Source organism: Macrobrachium nipponense, chromosome 10, assembly GCF_015104395.2.
Source record: "Macrobrachium nipponense isolate FS-2020 chromosome 10, ASM1510439v2, whole genome shotgun sequence".
Classification (NCBI taxonomy): domain Eukaryota; kingdom Metazoa; phylum Arthropoda; class Malacostraca; order Decapoda; family Palaemonidae; genus Macrobrachium; species Macrobrachium nipponense.
In genome coordinates, this window is record NC_087204.1 from 79,725,514 (window position 1) to 79,749,321 (window position 23,808).

At 44.3% G+C, this 23,808-nt stretch overlaps 1 protein-coding gene across 7 annotated transcripts in view; it reads left to right on the top strand.

Annotated features, from left to right (window-relative positions):
* Positions 1-279: 279 nt before the first annotated feature.
* Positions 280-23,808, top strand: part of LOC135223721 (mitochondrial DNA helicase-like) — a 56,669-nt gene continuing 33,140 nt past the window's right edge. Inside the window, exon 1 of one of the 7 annotated variants that reach the window (XM_064262470.1) lies at positions 280-449. The gene's annotated coding sequence lies outside the window, so the exon portion shown is untranslated. Of the gene's footprint in view, positions 450-4,064; positions 4,191-5,918; positions 6,112-6,139; positions 6,162-6,203; positions 6,278-23,808 lie in introns of those variants that run through there. The other 6 variants (XM_064262468.1, XM_064262469.1, XM_064262473.1 and 3 more) reach the window with 6 other exon arrangements.

Consider the following 23,808-nt stretch of genomic DNA (forward strand, 5'->3'; position numbering starts at 1 on the left):
TCTCCACATTTTATTAATGTAACCTTCCTGATCGAGGCATATGAGTAATTCCACTTTACGGTAACATAAGTATACCTCCTGATTAAAAAAAAAAATCACCAAATTCGGTCAGAATTGCCGAAATACAAGATGCTCAAAACAAGTTTAATGGACAAGCTTGCACTTTTTGTTTGTAAGGAGATTGATATAACACGCCCACAAATGTGTTGCACAGTAAGCAATAATTAAGGAATCATGAACCCACAAAATACAGATATGAATATAAGCGAATATAAGAAAGGATCACTAATAGGCATAAGGATGAGAATCCCAAGGAAGACATTACCTCTGGTTCGGAAGAAGAAACTCTGCCGGACGATTGTGCGATCTGCGAGAAGCAGGTAACAAAGAATCAGTATGGCATCGCTTGTGATTATTGTGACAGCTGGTTTCACAACGGCTGCGTAAAAGTAAGTAAGGAAGAATATAAATTAGTACAGAAAAATAAAAGCCTCGACTGGTTTTGTGGAAGATGCAATGGAGCTTATAAGAATATGAAAACTGAGAACAGGAAGATGAAAGACACTGAGGGATACTTCGTGCTCAAGATGAGTGCCCTAGAAGAGGTTATAATGAAACTCATGAGAGCTAAAGGAAGTGAAAAGAGGCTTAGACACTGAACAGAGAGTAAGAAGTTGAGGATTTTAAACCCAGTGATTAGAGAAGAGGTGAAGGAATTATGGGAGAAAGAAAAAACGTAAAAATAATCTTGTTATTTACAACATCAAGGAAATGCTTAGAGGGAAATAATGAAACTAGGCTTAGAAATGACACAGAAAACCTGGTAGCAAGCTGTTCAAAGAGGAACTAGGGCTAAGGGACATTGAAATAGTAGAAGTAAGTAGATTAGGAAGAAATGATAGGATGCAGGCACCCAATAAAATAGTACTACAGGGAACCAGGATAGAGGACAGAGAACCTAGGCCAAGACCTATTTTAGTTAAGATGAAAAGTGAAAGGGAAAAATGGGCAGTAATAGGGAAAGCCAAGATTCTCAAGGGGAAACAAGAGGTAGGATACAACAGAATATTCATAGCACCAGACCTAACCTTCAGAGAAAGAGAACAGGATAAGATATTGAGACAGGAACTCAAAGACAAGAAAGAAAGGGGGGAACAGGGATGGTACATCAGAAAGGGTAAAACTAATCAGAAATGGAAAATTTTCAGAGTCTGGATGGGGCAATAGGAGAAATGTAATAAACGGAGATGAAAATAATACATTAACCAAGGAGCCAAAATCAAAAAAAGTTGAAATACAGTTCAAAATATATATGATAAACTATACAGTGTTAAACTAGACAAAAGATAGTGAAATAGAAAATGTTTTTTAGACAATGAAAATATGATATTTTGTTTAACTGAAAACTCACCAGAAACTAGACAAGTTAGCATTAAGTAAAGGTATAAATAAAATAGAAAATATGAGGGAGATGAAAGACAAAAAAGGGGGAGGGTTAATGATGCTATATAGAGACAGTGATAGCACAGAGTTAAACAAGGTGGAGACTATTAGCAAAGACCTACTATATGCTAAATGCAAAATATACAATAATAATATCCATATTTTATTGTTATACCTATCAGTAGGAAATACAGAGGAGGATAAAAATAGAGATAAAGCAATAAAAACTAGAATGCGAAAACATAATGAAAAACATAAACGACCAAGAATCATTACTGATTTTAGGAGATTTCAATGGCCATATAGGTTTCTTAGGCCACCAGAATACAGACAGAAACGGGGAAATAATATTAGAATGGATGAATGAACATAGGCTAATACTACTTAACGCAGAAGACAGATGCACTGGAGTATACACATGGGAGAGAATGCAGATGAAAAGCGTAATAGATTTTGCGTTTAGTCAATGAGAAGTTATACAAAAAATTTTGAGGAGATGGTAATTGATGAAGACAAAAAGGAATTTGATATCTCAGACCATAACCTAATTACCATTCACTTAACATTCAAAGGACAGAACAAGAATCTCAACAAGGGTAAATGGGGGGAAGTAAAATACTTCAAAAACAGATGAAGACAACCTAAATGACTTTATAAAAAAATTAGAAGAGATCATATAGATAAAGACATTGACAGAATCACAGATATGGACCTATCAATAATAAAACGAAGTAGCAGAAGACAAGCTAATGAGAACATACAGGAGAAAGTTGCTAGTAGAGGAGAAAGTAGAAGAGAAACAACCCTGGTTCAGTGAAAGAAATAAGAAAAAAAAAGGATCAAGGAAAGGAAGGAGCTGAATAGGAAGAAAAGGAATGAGAGAGATAATGTCGTAAAAGAAAGTCTAGAGAAGATATGCAAAAGAAAAAAGAAGTGCAGATATTAATAAGAGAAAAGATAACAATATATGAAAAGAAAATAACAGAAGAAATAAAAAGAAACAAAAACAAAGAGCTCTGGGAAAATATTGGTAAGTTAAGAAATAAGCAAAAAAGCCAAAAAGAAACTATACACTTATATAATGAACAGGGAAGCAAGCTAAATGAGGCTGAAACAAAGGAAGAATTAGTGAATTATTGGAGAACCATTTACAGCAAACACGAAAATAATATAAAGGAAATCTGGAACGAAGAGAGGAAAAGGATGGAATATGAAAATGAATTGGCAGCAGAAGATGACATCATAAGAATTGGAGACTATAGATTCCCAGAAGTACTAAGAGAACACATGGACCTAGTGATGGAATGCAAAAGGAAGATAATCCCAATGCAAGAGCCTGTGATAACCAAGGAAAAAGTCATAGCTTGTCTAAGTAAGCTCAAAGCTAAAAAAGCTGCAGGCCCAGATGGAATCAAACCAGAGCTTTACAAAGCTTTAATGAAGAGCAAAACATGTATAGAAGTACTAGTTAGGTGTTACAACAAAGAACTAGAAATCAAAGAAAAGCCTGAATCTTGGAAGAAATCTAGAACAAAAATGATAGAAAAGAAAAGGAAACCAAGGGCTAAGGATTTAAGGCCTATAGCTTTATTAAATATATCATACAAAGTATTCATGATGCTGATAAAAGACGAAATAGAAGCACACCTCAGACTGAATGAACAAGATCACGAATGCCAAGCAGGATTTACAGGAGGGAGTAGGATAGAAGATAACATTCTTACACTACAATATGGTGTAGAAGAGAGCTACAGGAATAGAAAACCATTAATAGTAATAGCTATCGATTACAGTAAAGCATTTGACTCGGTAAAACGAGAAGTCATGATTGAAGTTATGAAACAGTTCAAAATACATCCAAAAATCATAGAGGCAGTAGTTAACATATATGAAGGGGATAGCACAATAATAGACCTAGGGGAGGGAGTAGAACAGGAAATGGGAATTACAAGTGGGATTAGGCAAGGTTGCACAGGCTCTACTTCACTTTTCAAACTAATGACATATAAGAAAATTAGAAGGAATGTCCAGAACAGAAATAAAGGACAAAGCCAGAATATGGGACACAGAGAGGTGGAAAGAAGAGTTGGAAAATAAAGTGACTGTGAACATATATAAAACGTGGAAAAGAGAAATAAAAGACGAAGAAATTTATGACAACTCTATGGGTTCAGTCCTTCTCTTCAAAGCCAGAACCAACTCTCTTAATTTAAATATAGCAAAAAGGCACCAGAAGGAGAACACCTGTTGTCCTTTTTGCAATGATGCAGTAGAAGACATATTTCATTTCCTTGTATATTGTGATACATATATAGAGGAACGGGTTAAAGCAATAGGGCTACAACAACCCTATGAAGAGAAGGAAAGTGACGTAGTGGGAAAATTTCTATTTTCAGGTAACAACGAAATAAGAAAAGAAACCATATACTTGATGTGGAAAAAAAGAGAGAAAAAAAGGAAAGAGCTAAACAAATAAACAAACAAAAACAAAAAATACCCAAGACTAAGAGGCGCCGTTGCAAAGGCATTGCCTCGACCCATAACTACTACTACATATAAGAGATTAAAATGGTAGTAGATACTGACAAAAGATTTCATGGGAGCATCAAAGTAACCAAGAAATTCCAGTTTCACCTGGAAAGAATATCCAACAAGAAAGGGGAACGGACCACTTTTGAAAATACGGGGATGACCGTGCTGGGGAAAACCCGCGCGACCGAATATTTATATCCTAATTAAGTGACGAGGTAAGAAACACTGTAATAACAATCAGATATTGCATGTAGCAAGAAATTTGTCACTGAACCATTTAAAAAATTAATACTAGAGACCCCAGGTTAACACCTGCTAAAAGTAAATACTTTGAGATTGCACGTAGATCACTTAATGTTATTAAATCAGTTCTCCCAGCCCCCAGGGTTCTCCCTAGAGTAAAAAAACTAGAAAAAAAAAATCATGTCGGCGAACTTCCGACAGTGTACAACACAAAAATTTCCCAGATAAAAATGATGAAGAGAGTCTAACACAATTTATACATGCAAGAGCCTATTGTCTATACTATCGGTACTGCTCTTAGGCTGTCCCCTTCCTTGTACCTATATAGGCCTTGTAAGGCATTCCCAAATGTCGGAATTTGAAGTAACCCTCGTCCCCGTCCACACCTACTACGAAAAAAGGTTGTACTCGACATCATGTCTGTCGTTCAAAGTCACAAGGGCTTCGAGAAAGTAAAAGAAAGAAAAAAAACCTGCTACCTATACAGGTTTCTTGAACTGATTCAACTCCGACACAGGGTCCCTTACGTTACCCGCACATTAATTTACTTGTCACATCATACAAATGCAGATAACTGAAGAACGAATTATCAACTCATACAGACTCAGAGAATGAGAAACCTGCAGTTTTTTTTTTTCTTGGAAAAATCAATATATTTAGTCCTCTTAAAGACCAGAGGATGAAACGAACTGCAGCCCTAAATAGTCACCAAATCATAGGAATTGAATACTGTAACTGTAGTAACTACTTTGTAATGAGGTTTTAAACATTAACATATACTTTGATTATTTTGATAATTAGGGTGCCCTAGGAAGCCTTTTGAAGAGTTAACTTCATACTCTTTATCATGGAATAATTTGTGACGCATATTTCGCAATGAGTTATTGCTTTAATAGTTAGCAAGTGAAGTTGAATTAGAATGGACGTGACCTCACAAGATTCATTTCTTTATAACTTGATTGCTTTATTCAGTGATTTGTAGTGGCATGACAATGAATATAAATTTATGAGGTCACGCCCATTCTAATTTAACTCAGGTTGCTAACTACTTAAGCAAGAACTCAGTATGAAGTATGTGTTACATTCTACATTATGATAACAATTGTGAAGGCAAACTTTTCTGAAAAGCTTCCTATGGCAATATATAGTTTAACTTAAAGCTGGAATTTGGAAACTGCAAAGAACAAAGATACACAAATACGCTCTTATACCATGATATTTCCGTACTAAAAATTAATCAAAGGATAAGGAAATGTTTAAATTAATCAAAGGATAAGGAAAATGTTTAAAAGAAGCAATTAAATATAGGACTTTAAAAAGAGCCATAACAGAGAAAAGCTACATCGATGCACTACGCCTGTTAACTAACTAACAGATAAAAAGGATCCGAAGGATAGACCAAATGAAAGTCTCCGGAAATAAACCTTGATGATAATGATGAATAACAAAATTACATGTATGATGTATAGTATGTAACCAAGACGGAAATATTATGCTACATCTGCTATAAGATACTACCATTGGGGAATGATAATGCCATCTTCTGGCCACATACCTACGTAGAGCAAACAGGTTTGGCTAAAGCAACATAATGCATCTTATACAAAATAAGCACTACAAAAGATATTGCACTTTCACGAATTTAAGTCCAAAGCACACTTAAATTAATAACACACACGCGGACGCAAAAGAAGTTTTGTTATATACAGCCTTTCGCGAACCCATTCATCAACAAGCAAACTATGGTTGTGAATGGGACTGTTTCTGGAGCCGTTACAAGCCCTTGATTTACTATTTGGCCGTTACTTACTACAGCGAATTGTAAACAAATTCGTCCGTAATATCTACTATATGCGAGTATTTCCTCCAGTATATGTTTCTCTTAGAGTTAATGTTAGTCATTATATGTCATAAAGTCTACCTAAATTGTGATAATTTGCAAGGTGCTAGTCTAGACAAGGCTTTCTTTTTCTGGTCGTGCGCGTTTTACCTTATATAAAGTAGAGGCGAGGCGAGGTGAGCCAGTTGTGGCCGCTCTAAGAACTGGCTACGGCATGATGTAGGGTAGAGTTAATGTTTGGGTCATGATTATTGCTTAGGAATAGGCTAGGTCTCTAGTATGTAAAGTAATTATAGTAATGTCAAGGGCAGCAAACATCTAAGGTTTAGCTCATACCTAGGCTATAGCCAGGATTTTAAATGTTCATTAACTTAATTAGCAGGACTACCTACTAGCATAGCTACCTACTACCTACTAGGTAGCTACGTACTAGAGGTACCTACATGGAAACTGGTGGTGACATTGAAAAACATTTTGATTTCATTAGCAATTAGGGTACCTAGCCTAGTTAGGTATAGGTAGTACTACTATACACGTAGTATATATGGCTACTAGCCTAGTATATACCTATACTAGTACTATAGCTAGGTAGTATACCTAGGTACTACACACATAGGCTAGCTATACCTAGGCTATAATGTAGTACCTATATATATACCTAACCTATATAGGTACCTAGCTAGTAGGCTACAGGCTAGTATATACTAGGCTATACTATATGTATATATATACCTACTATATAGCCTATAGGGCTAGGTAATATATTATGAACTGGATATTGGTACGGCAGCCGTATCCCTAATTGCGATAGATATTGGTACGGCTGTGAATTGCACATGCGCGAACCCTTGTTTACCGCCTCAGGCATATCAGTGACAGCAAGAAAATGACGACTTAGCAACATGAACTGTGTAATAGGTAATACATCAGTTTTTGCTGAAAAAGGCAATAGATGTCTACAAAGAGTCAAACTTCCAGAAATGGTATATAGTATCCGTAGGTCATGAACGATCAAATCAGCCTTGAAAAGAGCTCCGAAGAGGAGATTCAAAGAAGATTTGAAGCTTAGCTAGTAAGGTAGTGCAGCAGTCAGTAGTGTGTCCAATATGGGAAACATGCTTTTTGTACATGAACTTTCCTGTCAGATATATACTTAGCTATACGTCTCTGACGTCACGACAGAATTCAAAACTCGCGGCACACGCGACAGGTAGGTCAGGTGATCTACCTTACCCGCCGCTGGGTGGCGGATGTAAGAACCAATCTCCCTTTCCAGCCAGAATTTTTCTGTCGCCGGTGACGACTACACCTGTGGTTGTTACCTCCTGACAGCTTTATTCATTTCTCGTTGCCGTGGATTTATTTGGACTGACTTTCGGTGAAGTACCTGATCTTGTTGGCTTGGCATACGCATTTGTGGATTGTTTTTGGATATTGATTTGGATTTTTCTTTGATTTCGAGATGTCTGAGTTAGAGGTTAAGAAATCTTCTATGTTTAGAGTGTGCGCTATGGATGAATGCAAGGTGAGACTACCGAAAGCTACGGTAGATCCTCACACAGTTTGCTTTAAATGTAGAGGTAAAGAATGTTCTTTTGATAACCCGTGTAATGAGTGTGAGAAGTTGGATGAGGGTGAATGGAAGGCTCTTTCTTCCTACTTGAGGAAGTTAGAGAAAGACAGGGTGAGAAAGGCTTCTTCTAGGAGTTCTAGTAAGTCTCGTATTAGCGAGTTAGAAGAAAATCCTGTTGTAGCATTAGAACCTTCTCCAGTTTCAGCTCCTGCGCCCTGCATCGAACCTAAGGATACGACTACGGAAGTGGCAACCATGAGAGCCACGATCCTTAGCATGGAAAAGAAGATCCGTTCGTTGCAAGGTAAGAGTAGTGAAGGTGAATTGTGCAGTGACCCCAGTGCAGTGGAGGGTGCGTCTGATCGGCTCCTTAATGCTTCCAGGCCTAGACCTCTTCCAGACCCCTCCCAGTCCCACGGAGGAGGAAAGTCAAAAAGCCCAGGAAAGGTTACGGGAGAACTCCCACCGATCAGGCGCCCCCTCGGTAGATCCTGATGCTCGTTACCCAGGCTGCCCTTGTTCGCGCGCAGAAGGAGGTATTGCGCCAATGCTTCTCTTCGTCTTCCTCACCTTCACCCACCTAGAAGAGGATGGAGCGCCTCGGATTCTTCACGACCGCTGAAGAAGAGCCTGGAAGGCGCCTGGCTCCTTTCCTTCCAGCCCGGAAGTTTTTCCAGAAGAGCCGGAAGTAGAGATCAAGAAACCCAGGAGGGAGCAGGAGTTCTCGCCTCATAGTAGGCTTCGAGCCTCTTCTCCGGTGGAGGATTTTACAAGATCTCCAGCTCGAATTCTTGCGGGACTGCAAGCGCAGATTTCGGCACTGGCGGGTCCTTGGCAGGAGGAACGCGTCGGAAAAGGACGTCTCTCTCCCTGTCAAGAAGTCTAGGATTCCTTCACCTGTCTTACCGTCTCAGTCAGAGTCGGTTCTCTCTCCTTTATCAGCGGATGGAAGGAGGCGCTCTTCCCTCAGCAGGCGCTTGTCGTCTTCCAGGCATCAATCGCCCCAAGAAGCTTTTCCTGGTGACTAACATCTCTCCAGTAGGAAGGGATCTAGCGACTAGTAGGCGTTCGTCTAAAGACAGGCGTACAGCCTCGTCCTCGCGCTCTTTTACGAAGATCCTTCATTCCCCGGATAAGAGAGCCTACTCTTTGATGGATTCGTCTAGAGACAGGATCTCGCCTTATGTTAGGCGCCTTGAGCCTAGTAGGCGCTACTCCCCCAAGTTAGACGCTCTCACACCCTCCCCAAGCGTGGTGCGGAGGATAGGCGCTTTCTCCTGATAGGCGCTTTTCTCCTGATAAGCGCGGCTCTACTTTTAGCCGCTCGATCAGGACCGGAGCGCGTAGAGCCTGAAAAGATATGTCTCTTCTGGGAGACTACCTTTTGAAGAGACACACAAGTCGGGTGCGAAGTTTGTGGAGCATGGTAGACGCCGGTCTCCTAGTAAGCGACCTTCTCCAGACCTTCGCTCTCCTGTAAGTAGGCGCCAAGAGCCTAGTAGGCGTTCGCCTCATGGTAGGCGCAGCTCGCCTGGCAGCCGCTCTCCTTTGAAACAGGCGCAGGAGCCTGAGAAGCGCCTTGAGCATAGTAGGCTCTCCTCTCCTAGCAGGCGCTCCCCTTGGAAGCCCGGTAATTCTAGAGTAGGATTAAGGAGCAAAGAGCAAAGCACTCATCAGAGTAGGAAGGACTCATTCGAGAGGAGCTCTCCAGAAACTTTGGCTTCCCCTGATAGGCGCCCAGTCTACTACTAGACACTCTCTGGACAGGCGCATTTCTTTAGAGAAGGCTAACTGCACTCGTAAAGAAGCGCGAGGGTTCTTCATTGGATGATAGTTGAACCTTCAGAAGAGGGGATTTGGTGAAGGACTCGTCAGTTTCGTCCTACAAGATCCTTACAGATCTACTTCTTCAAGAGTTTGGAGACTCCCTTACTCCCGTCGCTCCTCCGTCTCCTCTCTCTTTATTCTCGACTTCGAAGAAGACGAAGTTTTCCTCGTTGTGTGAGGATGAAGCCAACCATCTCAATGAAGAAGGCTTTGAGAGGTGTTGGTGATTGGCTGCTTTCTAAGGAGAAAGGGAAAAACTGTGTTTTTGTTCATGAATCTTACCTGCCAGATATATATATAGCTGTATTCTCCGAAGTCCGACAGAATTTCAAAACTCCCGGCACACGCAGTGGTCGGACAGGTGGTAGTACCCATTCCCGCCGACTGGGAGGCGGGCGTAAGGAACCATTCCCATTTTCTGTCAGATATTTTCTGTCGCCGGTGCACACAAGTGTTTTCTGCACCTCCGTCATTGGATTTTGGAACTCTTTTGGTCACTTGAGTATCCCGATTGATTTTTGGTTATTTGATTGATTAGGATCGGTGGTTAGGCATACGCTAATTGTGGATTGTTTTTATTGTGGCTTGATTTTTCCTTAAACTTACGATGTCTGGATCTAGTTCGACTAGGCCAGAGTATTGTTGTGTGGAAGAATGCAAGGTTAGGCTACCGAAAAACTTCGGTAGACCCTCATACAGTGTGCGCGAATTGTAGGAAACATGTTTGTATGTTTGATGAGCGCTGCAACGAGTGTGAAAATATGTCTGATTCTGCGTGGAAGGCTTATGAATCATAGGTACGTAAACTAGAACGTGATAGTGTAAGGAGGTCTTCCTCCAGGCGTGTAACACAAGTTACCCGTCCAGTAGAATTTATCCCTCCAAAGACCTGTGATGCCTTCGGGCCCTACAATAGTGTCTTTGGAGGGTAATACCCTATCTGTGATTCTTAAATCTCTGCGTAGCCTGAATCATGTTGCATTGGAAAGTTATAGTAGTGTAGTGAAGAATAGTGATAATGCCATGAGTGTTTTCATTCTATCGCGTAAGCGTATAATTTCTCATTTGACAAAACACTACCGCGTGATGGCTCTCCCTACCTCGGGTGAGGCAGAATGTAGTAGGAGGTAGCTGTCCAAGTGTCTAAAATACTTCTCGTTTGTTCATAAAACTTACCAGTCAGATATATGTATATATATATCTGCCGGGTAAAGGTGAACAAGCGATGTTGTATCATAGTAATATTATTTTGCCCTTACGTCATATTACTATCAAACTGTTTGTATGGTTCAAGTTATATACTCCATACCATAGTTACTCCTACGGAGGACAACCGAGAGTACGATTATTCTTATTACATTTAATCGGTTCTCCCTGCAACTATTCAGGGGTTGCCGGTTTCCCTATTTTTAAACATTTAGGTATTGTTTAGGACAATACAAGTAGCCTTTTATATTTAGCAAATTCAGTTCGCTTAAATATACTAGTTTGATGGATTTTGGTTTCTGCTCTATAATGATAGTAAACCTATTCATTCGTAGAATGGTGTAGGTGGCAACTCAGGCAGAGCAGTGCGAGAACGACGAACGTTCTCAGAGTCTGCTGTCACTAATGCGTTAATGCCAGTGCTCAGTTCCATCTGATTGTCTGCTATGCGCAGTAGGTTACGTCTCTCTCTCTCCTGCGGGATTGACGGACTAACCGTATTTCTACCCTACAATCACGGCCTTAGCCTCGGGTTGGAAGGGAATTCTAGCATACATGGCTGAACATCTTCACTTTGCGAGAATTTTTTCATAAAAAAAAAAAAAAAAAAAAAAAAAAAAAAAAAAAAAAAAAAAACTTATTATATATTTGTATTAGACCTTTTTTCGGTTCTGTTTACCGCATGGTAACAGAATTCTGTCCGAGTCTACGGCGGCACACACATGATTTCCCTCGAAACAAGAAATGATGTGCAAGAGATGCAGTCAATTAGTTCGCCGAGACGTCCCTTGCTCGATTATGAAGGGGACTCCTTCCGCTGCCAAATACGACAGCGCCGAGCGCGACGCTCGGCAGGACGCTTGGATGGACGCACACGTAATGCTTTCTTCAGACATTCGCCGAGAATCAGAGAATAGTAATGGATCTCAGGAAGGAGACTTTTTAGGAAGAAAACAAATGAACAATCTTCTACAGTGTCTCAAATTACTCCTCGTTTAAGTGAAACGCAGCCATATTAGGGAAGGAAACATGCTCGGTGAGGGAATGAATGAATTGCAGGGGACCATTCCTCGCTGGAGAAGTTTGTTTTTCCCTGAATAGACTGAAATTCACACCTCTCCAGTTTTTCCTGCAGAAAAAACTGGAATAGCATAGATGATCTAGAAATGATTCTGAACATCTCTCATAGTCAAGATTCGTCTATAGGTGATGTCATGGCTCATAATCTCATAGAATTTGAATCTTGAAAGATTACTTTAGTCTTCAGAGACGTCCTCCCCGCGCAGGAGTTGGAACTCTCGGAGGGTCTCGCTCCTCTGAGGAGAACGAAGACGATATAGGTCGCACAGGCGGCCGTCGTCTTTGGTTCCTCGGAGGGGGACGCTTCTCGTCCGTTAGCTCCTTCTGCTTTGCAGTCGTCTCCTGGGCAATTGGAAGACTTTCTGCAGTAAAAGAGAGCTGAGATGTATGATGTAGGGTCTCAGGGAGGTTGGGGGACCGCTTCAACGGTCCTCCTCTTATTTTCTACTGGTGTTGCGATCATTCACCAGGAGAGGAACGTCTTCCGTGATGAGTATGCTTTTGAGCGCTTCGGTCGCTCCTAAGATATATCCTTGGCGGTCCATGTGAGAAGGAGGAGGGCTTCCCCTCGCCCATCGTCTTCTCAAAGGATCAGCCTTTTGCCTGAGAAGGAATGTTCTCCATCGAAAAGGATGATTGTGTCTTTGCAACAACAACTTGTTTTGTTGATTGCAGTGAGAAAGCAAAGCCACATCGTGAGAGGAAGGATGATAGGCTGCCAATCAAGAGTACAGGCAGTCCCTCCTTCCTTCTCCTCGTTCCGCTCTTTCGCCAGTTGCCTTGCTCTCTAGTTTTCATGCAGCTCTCCAGAGGTTGTCTAGAGAGCACGGTTACCATCTTTCCGAAACGTGTGTCAGTTGAGAAGAAGAAGAGGTCTTGGTTCGATGGCTTTGAGCCTCTTTTGAAGAATAGTTTCAGCCTGCGGCCCCTCAGTCTCCTCCTTCGCAATTGTTATCTTCGAAGGACGACTGGCTCATTCATGCCTCCACTCAAACGCGGTGTCTGAAGGATTTTCAAACAACTTAATCGTTGGTGAAGTCCCTGGAACTACTGGTGAATTTCGAAAAAGTCACATCTGATCCCAACCCAATCCATCTTGTATCTGGGGATTCAGATGGATTCAGTGGCTTTTCGAACTTTTCCGTCCCAGGGACGTCAGCAGCAAAGGCTTAGACAAAGTGTTAGCCTTCCTAAGGAAAGATTCGTGCTCGGTGAGGGAATGGATGAGTCTAACTGGGGACCATTTCCTCGCTGGAGAAGTTTGTTTCCTTGGGGAGACTGCACCTCAGACCGTTACATTTTTTTCTCAAGTACAATTGGAAAAAAACCAAGAATCTACACATGATCTTGGAAATTTCAGGAGAGGTAAAACATCACTTGAAATGTTGGCTAGATCCAGTGTAGCTGTCGGAGGGCGTGTCTCTCAAGCTTCAGAGCCCCGACCTAGTGTTGTTCTCCGACGCGTCCCACCCACAAGGGATGGAAGCATCATTAGGGGGAAGAAGTGGCAGGCACCTGGAGAGGGGAAAAAAAAAACAGGTGTCCTGGCACATAAACCTAAAGGAAATGGCAGCCATCTTTTTTAGCTCTCCAGTTTTTCCAAGAAAAAGTCTCTCGTCGAATAGTCCAAGTCAACTCAGACAACACCACAGCTCTGGCGTACTTGAAGAAGTAGGGAGGAACACAGTCTCAGTCCCTTTTTGCTCTGGCAAAGGAGATCTTGCTGTGGGCAAGGGCACTGGACGTCATGATCCTTACGAAGTTTGTAGCATGAGTAGAGAATGTCTGGGCAGATCTCCTCAGCAGACGAGGTCAACTTCTGCCAACCGAGTAGACTCTGCTTTTGGAGGTATGCCAAGAGCTGTGGGGGTTATGGGGACGTCCGCTCGTGGATATCTTGCGACGTCCAGAACGAAGAGGCTTCCACTGTACTGCTCCCCAGTACTCGACCCAGCTGCAGTGACGATAGACACACTTCTCTGGACTACTGGACGGGACGGACCTGTACGCCTTTCCCGTTCAAGATCTTAGGGGAAGTCATGAGAAAGTTTGCGGTGTCGGAAGGGACGAGAATGACTTTGTTCGCCCCGTTCTGGCCTGCGAGAGAGTGGTTCACAGAGGTCATGGCCTTTGCAGTAGACTTCCCGAGGACGCTTCCAGTAAGGACAGATCTACTCAGACAGCCCCACTTCGAGAGGTATCCACAGAAGCCTCTTCGCTCTGAGTCTGACTGCATTCAGACTATCCAAAAGTTGGCCAGAGCGAGAGGCTTCTATACGTCAATGGCGAAAGCTATCGCCAGTGCAAGAAGAAGACGTTTTCCAACGCAGTGTACAATCGAAGTGGATAGTCTTCAGGAGTTGGTGCAAGAAGAACGGCATTTTCCTCCACCACGACCTGTGAGCCAGATTGCTGACTTCCTTTTCTGAGAAGGGATCTAAAACTTGCAGTCTCTACAATCAAGGGTTATAAGAGTGTGCTTTTAGTTGTCTTTAGGCACAGAGGCCTGGACTTGGCGGACAACAGAGACCTTCACGATCTCTTGAGATCTTTCGAAACGATGAAGGTTCAAACAACCCAAGTTGCCGTCTTGGAACTTGGATGTAGTTCTGAAGTTCCTCATGTCCAGTCCGTTTGAACCTATGCATGAAGTGCGAGCTTTTATGAATTCTTCTTGGTTCCATAACAATATGTCATAAAGGACATATGAGCTGTCACTTACGGGAGATGCAATTCTGTGGTTGACCTCCCGTTACACGAAGGATGTCAATTCAACCTACAAGAGATCCTTTTCTCTTGGTTGTTCGTGTCTGCGGATACGTTGCTGGGATAGGGAGCCGACACTGATCCTTAACTAGTGAGTTAATTTTTAGTTTAACTCTTTAAAATTAAGCGCTAACCCTCGTGTTAGGATCAGGTGATCGGGATCGGTGTTGTGCTCCTTAATTATGCTAATAGGCATAGGTATATGGTCATATGAGTGGATTAGCACCCATTGACAAATGCCAGTTAGGCTTTGCCGAGTAAGTGGATAAGACCCCATCGGCAAACCCACAAGAACTCTTACCCATAGGTCACATCCTCGCTGAGGCTCTTGAGACGAAGCAGACTCCTAAGCAATAGCTAGGAAGTCAACCCTCCGTCTGAAAAGATAGGAACCAAGGTTTATAAGAGGTCCTTCTGATAACTTGTGGTGTTTGGTCAGGAAGCCAAGGTTACCAGTGTCAAAGAAGGCTTGGGCTTTTTCTTGAGGGGCACCATCAAGGAAGAGCATTCATCCTGTCAAGACAGTGATATGAAAGTGTTGAAGGTGAATGGGCATGGAGTGAGGGCTATTTCTACGTCGGTAGCCTTCCAAAAGAACATGGGGGCACTCAATGACATCTTGAATGCCACATTTTTTGGCGTAGTAATTCGATGTTTGCCTCTCACTACCTTCGGAGGTGAGGATTACATACGAGAACTGCTTACTCTTTGGGCCCATATGTCGCAGCAGACAATATATTGGGGACGAGTAGTAGCACTTCTTCCTATCTTTTAGAAAATAATATGTTAGTTTGGACTTTTTAATTTTATTTCTTTTTATTTTTTTATTTTTATATGTTTATGTAGGTGTTTAGTTTTTTGTGGTCTTGGGTAGGCCGCCTTAGGCGGCCTTCCTCCATTAGCCTTGGTTTTACGAAGTTTAACCAGATAGGCTAGGTCAGGTGGTAATGTTTTTGCTTCGCCCTCATAGTAGGGTAAAATGTTTTTGTCACAGTGTGGTCACGCCCCCATTGACAAATCATCTCTGGAGCGCACCAGCTACATAGGTCACGTCCTTGCTGGCACCTCCAGTGAAGCATTAACAGCATTCGGTGTCTAAACAACACCTATATGATCTGTCACATTGTGGTCACGCTCCCCGTGACAGTTCATTAGAGCGCACAGCTACACAGGTCACGTCCTTGCTGGCAACCTCTAGGAATGCAGTACCGAAATTGGAGGTCTATAATATAGGATCTAGTTGCATTGTGGTCACGCCCCCGTTGACAGATCCTCTAGAACTCAACAGCTTCACAGGTCACTACCTAGCTGGAGTCTCTAGTAAAGCAGATGCAAGACTTGGGTTGACGGGTACTACACGAAGTCAGCTATGCTAACAGTTAAGGAACCAAAATATCAATCATATATATGAAAATTGTTTCCCAAATCGAATCTGTCTCACCCCCTTCCTCCAAAGGTGGGATTCAGCTATATATATCTGGCAGGTAAGATTCATGAACAAAAATGATATTGTTATGATACAATAAAGTTTGTTCATACTTACCTGGCAGATATATATAATCAAAGTGCCCACCCACCTCCCCTCAGGAGACAGTGGCACTAGAAAAATCTGACAGAAAATGGGAATGGTTCTTACGCCCGCCTCCAGCGGCGGGAATGGGTACTACCACCTGGCCGACCACTGCGTGTGCCGAGTTTTGAAATTCTGTCGGACTTCGGAGAATACAGCTTATATATATAGCTGCCAGGTAAGTATGAACAAACTTTATTTGTATCATAACAATATCATTCTTTTTCTTTCCCTCCTTCCAAGCTTACGGGCAGACTCGGATTTTGGTACGAGTCTGGAGAACCCTTAGGTCTGGGTCTTCCTTCATCGGCGGATGCGGACTTCTCTTCTCTGGTGGATGCAGCACGACGCTCGGCTCTTTTGTCGGCGGCTAAAACGACCTGGGCTATGAACGAGCTTGACCACCTGCTGAAGGGAATGTTTAAGAGTCTTGGAAGTCTTCAACTTCCTTGACTGGTCTTTGGGGGTCTTGGCTAAGAAGACTCAGAACCCGGATGCTATTTCGCCAGAAGATCTAAACAGTGTTCTAACGTGCATTGACAAAAGCAGTTAGAGATGGATCGAGCGAATAGCCTCCCTCTTTGGAGCAGGGATCCTTAAGAAGAGATCAGTCTTCTGCTCTTTTCTGACGAAGTCTGTTTCGCATGCCCAAAGAGCCTCTCTCCTGTATTCGCAGCTCTCGCCTCTGCTGCTTTTTCCAAAGAAGATAATCCAGGACATCTCAGGATCTATCTCTGCGAAGGCGACTCGGACATGCTCGCACAGTCGGCACGGAAGCCTAAGACCTCCTTCCAGACGAAGACTAAGAAGGAGACTCCAGCTGACAGGAGCCCTTTCGAGGGGGCCCCCCTTCTAGAGCCTCTACCTCGAGAGGTAATGAACTTTCAAGAGAGGTAGATCCTTCTCACGCTCTGTCAGAGCTAAGAAGTAGGGAAGTAGTCCTCCAAACACCAGTAGGTGCCAGACTTCTAAGATTCTCGGAAGCTGGACAAAGAGAGGAGCGGACAACTGGTCCCTCTCTATAATAAGGAAAGGATATCTGATTCCTTTTACGGGGAAAGACCACCGTTGACAACGACTCCGAGGGAGTTGGTGGCCAGGTACAGGGATCCATCATGAGCCTTGCTTTAACACAAGCAGTGGAACAAATGTTCGAGAAGAGGCTATAGAGCTAGTGAGCGACCCTGCTCAGCGGGCTTTTACAACCGCCTTTTTCTAGTTCCAAAAGCCTAGGAGGATGGAGACGGTTCTGGATGTAAGCGCCCTGAATTTCTTTGTAGAAAAGAGGAAGTTCGCCATGGAGACGACATCCTCAGTGTGGCGGCCCTTCGGCCAGGGGACTGGATGGTGTCCCTAGATCTTCAGGACGCTTACTTCCATGTGCCTATCCATCCTTCGTCAAGGAAATACCTCAGGTTCATGATGGGAGGAAGGATATTCCAGTTCAGGGCCTTGTGCTTCGGCCTTTCAACAGCCCCTCAGGTCTTTACAGGCCTAATGAAAAAATGTAGCAAGATGGCTACATTTGGAGGAGTCAGAGTGTCCCCTTTACTTGGACAGACTGGCTGATCAGAGCCAAGTCTCAGGAAAGATGTTTGGAGGACCTACAAAAGACCCTTTTCATGGCAAGTTCTCTGGGACTTTTGGTGAACTTTCAAAAGTCTCAGTTGATCCCCAGTCAAGATAGTATCTATCTGGGGATTCGGATGGCTTCTCTGGATTTTCGGGCTTTTCGTCTCCAGAACGGATAGCCCGAGAGTCAGAGAAAGTCAAAAGCCTTCCTAGAGAAAGAAGTATGCACAGCGAGGGAGTGGATGAGTTTGTTGGGGACACTCTCCTCGTTGGAGCAATTCCTTTCTCTAGGAAGGTTGCACCTCAGAACCTCTCCAGTTCTTTCTCCATCGAAACTGGAGGTGTCGTTCACAAAACCTCCCAGAGTTCTCCTTCGAGATTTCAAAGGAAATCAAGAAGGACCTCTCTTGGGGGCCAACCCTCTCAAGTTTGCAGAAGGGATGGTCCCATTCCCTTCACATTCCGAACCAACCCCAACCAAGTGTTGTATTCCGACGCCTCGGAAACAGGTTGGGGAGCGACGCTCGGCTCAAGAGAAGTGTCAGGCACCTGGAACAAGGAACAGGTGACCTGGCACATCAACAAGAAGGAGCTGATGGCGGTTTTGGCTAGCTTTGGAAAGCTTTCGAGCCCCACGTCCTAGCTTCAACAGTTCAGATCAACTCGGACAACACCACGGCCCTGGCTTACATCAGGAAGCAAGGGGGGACTCACTCTTTCTCCCTGTACGAGACAGCAAAAGAATCTTCTGCTTTGGGCAGAAAAAAAGGAAGATTTGTCTCCTTACCAGGTTCGTACAGGGAGAAAAGAACGTCAGAGCAGACCTCCTAAGCAGGAAAGATCAAGTCCTGCCGGCAGAGTGGACTCTGCACGAAGATGTTTGCCAGGACCTGTGGAAGCTTTGGGGCAAACCTCATATAGACCTCTTCGCCACAGCAAGAATATGAGGATAGCCAACTACTGCTCTCCGATATCGGACCCGAGGGCAGTGTCGATAGACGCGTTCCTACTAGATTGGAAGGGTCTAGACACGTATGCTTTTCCTCCATTCAAGATACTGGGAGAGACTCTAAAGAAATTTGCAGAATCGGAGGCAGCAAGGATGACGTGGTAGACCCCGTTCTGGCCCGCACAAGTATGGTTCACAGAGGTACTGGAATGGTTAGTAGATCTTCCGAGAACATTACCACAGAGGATCGATCTGCTCAGACAACCCCACTTCGAGAGGTATCACAAAAACCTCCCCGCTCTAGATCTGACTGGCTTCAGACTGTCAAAAGTTTGGTCAGAACGAGAGGCTTTTCGGCAAGAGTTGCAACGGCTATCGCAGCAGCAAGAAGGCCCTTCTACCCTTAGAGTCTACCAATCGAAGTGGGACGTCTTTCGGCGATGGTGTAGGAACCATCACTTTTCCTCTTCCAGTACCTCTGTGACACAAATAGCAGACTTCTTACTTTTCCTTAGGGAAGAAAGTGGATTGGCGGTATCAACCATTAAAGGCTATCGTAGCATGCTATCTGCAGTGTTTAGGCACAGAAACTTAAACATTTCAGAAGATAAGGACCTTCATGATCTAATAAGATCGTTTGAAAACATCCAAGAAGGTTTCTCCAGGGGTTCCGAGTTGGAATCTGGATGTAGTGCTGTACGTTACCTGAGGTCCAATAAGTTCGAACCGCCTCAGTCTGCATCGTTTAGAGACCTCACGAAGAAAGACAATTTTTCCTCATGGCATTGGCTTCCGCAAAAAGGGTTAGTGAACTCCATGCACTAGAAGGAAATGTGGGATTCAGAGGAGATGCAGCTATCTGTTCATTCCTTCCTTCGTCTTAGCCAAGAACGAGAACCCCTCAAATCCTGGCCTAGGAGCTTTGAAGTACAAGGATTGTCTGCATTAGTAGGCGAGGAAGCAGAGAGGTCTCTTTGCCCAGTAAGAAGTTTGAAATTCTATCTACAGAGAAAGAAAAAACTTAAGGGCAATGATGTCAACCTTTGGTGCTCTGTAAGAGATCCAAGGAGGACACTTTCGAAGAATGCGCTTTCTTTCTTTATCAGAAGCCTGGTGAAAGAAGCGCATGCGATATGTGAGGAAAGTCAATACAAAGTTCTTAAGGTCAAAGCTCATGAGGTAAGAGCTATTGCCACGTCATTGACTTTTACAAAAACATATCCCTGAGTAATATTATGAAGGCAACATTCTGGCGTTGCAACTCAGTCTTTGCAAACCACTATCTGAGAGACGTCAAAATTACGTATGAAAAGTGCTTCGGGTTAGGCCCGTACGTATCGGCGGATTCGGTGCTGGGGCAGGGAGCTGAGACATATCCTTAGTAGTATGAATATTTTTTTTTTCCCCTTGTTAGGTTTGTAAAGTTTTTTGGTTTTTGTTTGAAAGAAACATGCGGGTAGGCATGTTTTCATTTCGTAGTGCTAACAATGATTAGATTGGTTAGGTGATCGGTGTATGTTTGAGCTCCTTGCAATGATAGTGGTTAGGTTCTGTCATATAAGTGGGCGAATCCCCGTTGACAGATCCTGCTCGGATTCTATCAAGTAAGCGGACAACCAAATCCCTTTGATAGACCCAAAGAGTCTGTCAGCTGTAGGTCACGCCCTCGCTGAAGCTCTTAAGGCAACGCAGACTCATAGACAGTAACTACGAAGTCTTCTGCCTAAACAGGTAAGAACCAACCAAGGTTGTTTTTACAATCCTACAACTAGTGTTGTTTTCCCCTTTTTTCCATATTTATATTGCTGTTCTCTTTCCCTCCACCAAGGGTGTCAATCAGCTAAGTATATATCTGACAGGAAGTTCATGTACAAAATAAAATGTTATTGTTAGTATACAATAAGGTTTTGTACATACTTACTGGCAGATATATACGATTGATGGCCCCGCCCGGCCCGCCCAGCCTCCCTCAGGAGACCGGTGGAAGGAAAAATTCCTGGCTGGAAAGGGAGATTGGTTCTTACATCCGCCACCCAGCGGCGGGTAAGGTAGATCACCTGACCTACCTGTCGCGTGTGCCGCGAGTTTTGAATTCTGTCGTGACGTCAGAGACGTATAGCTAAGTATATATCTGCCAGGTAAGTATGTACAAAACCTTATTGTATACTAACAATAACATGTTAATATAGACCTAATTTGGATGATTACCTACTTACGATTGATTAGGCCGTTTAACAGAGGATCTACTTTGGTAGTTTTCCTTACTACCATGAATACAGCAGAGCACAATTTCTGTGTACTTCAAGTCTTCTTTGAATCTCCTCTTCGGAGCTCTTTTCAGGACCGATTCAATCGTTCGTGATCTATGGATTTACAATTTCTGGAAGTTTGACTCTTCGTAGACGTTATTGCTTTTTTCAGCGAAAACTTATGCATTATTACACAGTTCAGAGAAGATTCAAAGATTTGAAGTACACAGAAAGATTAGTAGTTTTATTTTTCATGTATACTAGCCTTTAGTCAAAATCTAAGTGTGTTTAAGTATTATTGTGATTTTTTATATTTTCATTTACTGTCAAAATGTTTTGCTGCAATTGGTGATGACAGAATGGTGCTTCACTTTGACATTTTGAATTGAACATCTTCAGCAAAACAATTCAGTTTGATTATCAGTATTACTACTGTTGCTGATCTTCTAGTGCCATACTTATAGCTCTTAGCAACATTGTACGGTAACTGCCGCATGATTAGCAATCTGCCATACCTACAGCAGTCAATAATGCAATATGGCACCACTGACAGAAGCTGACGTACCCCCACTACACTGTTACTATTTGTATGGCAGGAAGTCTGAAATTGACGCATGCGCAATTCACTGCTGTACCAATATCTATCGCAGTCAGGGATACGGCTGCCGTACCAATATCCTGTGCCATAATATTATAATATATATATCTAATAAAAGGAGCCCATAAAAACACCAAAATATAGAGAGAAAAGTACTATTTGTTCCGATACGTAATACAAACCATCGGTCCTTTAACAATAGGAAGTAGCTAGCGGCAGCTGGAACGGTCGTAAGCTTCGAACAAGGGGAGAACGGTAGTTAACTGCTTGTCCGATCGTCGCGCGCCGCGCGACTGGGAGGTAAACAAATCACTTTTGCTTTCGGCCGTGTGAGGATAGGACGTGCTCGTCATCGCTCTGCCCGCTTTGTCGTTTGCTTTGAGTATCAGCCCTCTTTTTCCTAGTGTAATTGAGAGTATATGATTGTAAGTACTTTGGCATTTCTTTTTTCATTGCAATAATGAGTGATCAAGAAATGAAGATTCGCCGCGCCCCCCAGTCGCCCGTAGAGTGTGTCCCGGGCTGGAGTGGCGTAGATGCGGCGGATTCAGATCATTTGTGGATGTGGATCCACACGAAGTTTGTACTCGTTGTCGGGGGCGAGAATGCTCCCGCAACGAGCCATGTATAACATGTATGAATTGGTCCGAGGCGCAGTGGGTTCTGTACGAGGGCAGAAGAGACTTAGGCCGCCAAAGAAGTCATCGGAAAGTCCAGTGACTCCTTTGGTAACGGACACTTCGTCTTCTTTCCTGCCCCCCGGCCAGCCCCCACGTTTCGCGCCTTCCCCTGCGGGGGGGGTCACGGAGTCCTTCTCCTCTCTCGATCCGTCGAGTGTGGAGGGAGGGCGCGTACCCCCGGACGTCCAGTTGTATTCGGGGTCTTCCGTCCGTTCTGGGTGGGGTTTCTTCTCTCCCCCAGGCGCGAGAGGAAACCCCTCTGACTAACCCGACTGTTGCTTCAGCAGATGTGCCACCAGCGAAGGACGACCTGGGACAGGTTGTGGGAGTCGCTTTGGGACTGCAGGGAGTGCCTAGTATCCAGGGGTTGATTCAGCGGTTGGCGGGGTCGGCAGTGGTCACTCATGGTAACGGTAACCACTACCACTACCACCATATACTACACCAGCGTATGACATGCCACCGCACTTGGTGTATACCACCACAGTAATGACGGTGGACACCCACGGCTGCAATACACAAACCTATTACTGCCGTACCAAAGAGGACGGTGCCACCGCCACCTGGGTTCTTTGTGTTGCCGACCCCGGACTTCCGCTGCCCCAAGAGTACCCCCCTAGACCTGCCGCCAGTGCCGAGAATGACGGTAGCTGCCGACAGGACGCCTGGCTCTCCTGTGGTTCCTGCCGTGCCTGCCGTACCTGTTGCTGTCCCTGCTGCTCCTTCCTTTTCAGATGATGTGCATGCTGTTCCTGCTGTTCCTGGACCTGTTCCTGTCGTTCCTGCTGTTGGTGGTGCTGTTACAGTCTCAGGTCTCTCCGGACAGGTGCAGTCGGGCCCTGTTGCTTCGGCAACTGCCCCGGCTCCCTCCTGGATGGAAGACCTGACGTCTGTCCTGCGGAGCCTGGCGAAGAAGAAGAGGAAGAAGAAGGAAGGATGTCGTCGTCGTCTTCGTCGTCTTCTTCGTCGTCTGCTGCCTCCTCTTCCCCTTCGACTTCTAAGGGCTAACCAGCCGAGAAGAAGAAGGCTGCCTCCTCCCCCCTAAGAAACTCCTTCGGGATCTTCTAAGGGCCCGTCTCGCTCAGGCGAGTCGGGGAGCTCTTCTGCTGGTCCTCCTGTTCCTTCGTGGGAACGGGCCCGTCTCTTCCTCTGCAAAGAAGAAGACGACGGGGACCAGAGGTGTACCAGCCTCGGCTGGTACGTCCTCACCTGGTGTTAGCGGTCCTGCCGCTAAATCAGGTTCCGTCTCGGCCGCTTCTCGTTCGCGAGAAGTACCGAGTGGACGCTCTTCCACGGGAGACCGTCCAGCCAAAGTCTTGACGTCCGAGCTCGCTCGCCGTCAAGACAGCGGCGCGGAGCAGAAGACTGGCGAGAGTCGTGCGCACGACTCTCGCCAGGCCAGTGGACGCTCTCGCAGCGACCAACTGGCTGCTCGGGTTGACGTGACGGTCGCTGACCAGCCACGGGTTGAGGCGAGGAAGGGGTCCTCCCCGCGGCCGTCGGTACCAGCCACGGCTTCGGTACCAGCGGCTCGACGCGCCGAGAGGACGCTGGCCGGTGCTCGCCGCGACAGAGAGCCTAGCAGGTCACCTGACCGCCGCTCCCATAGGGACCGGCGGAGACGGTAACCAGCAACAGCTCGCCTGACGCTAGAGATCAGCGTCGACGTTCTCAGCCGAG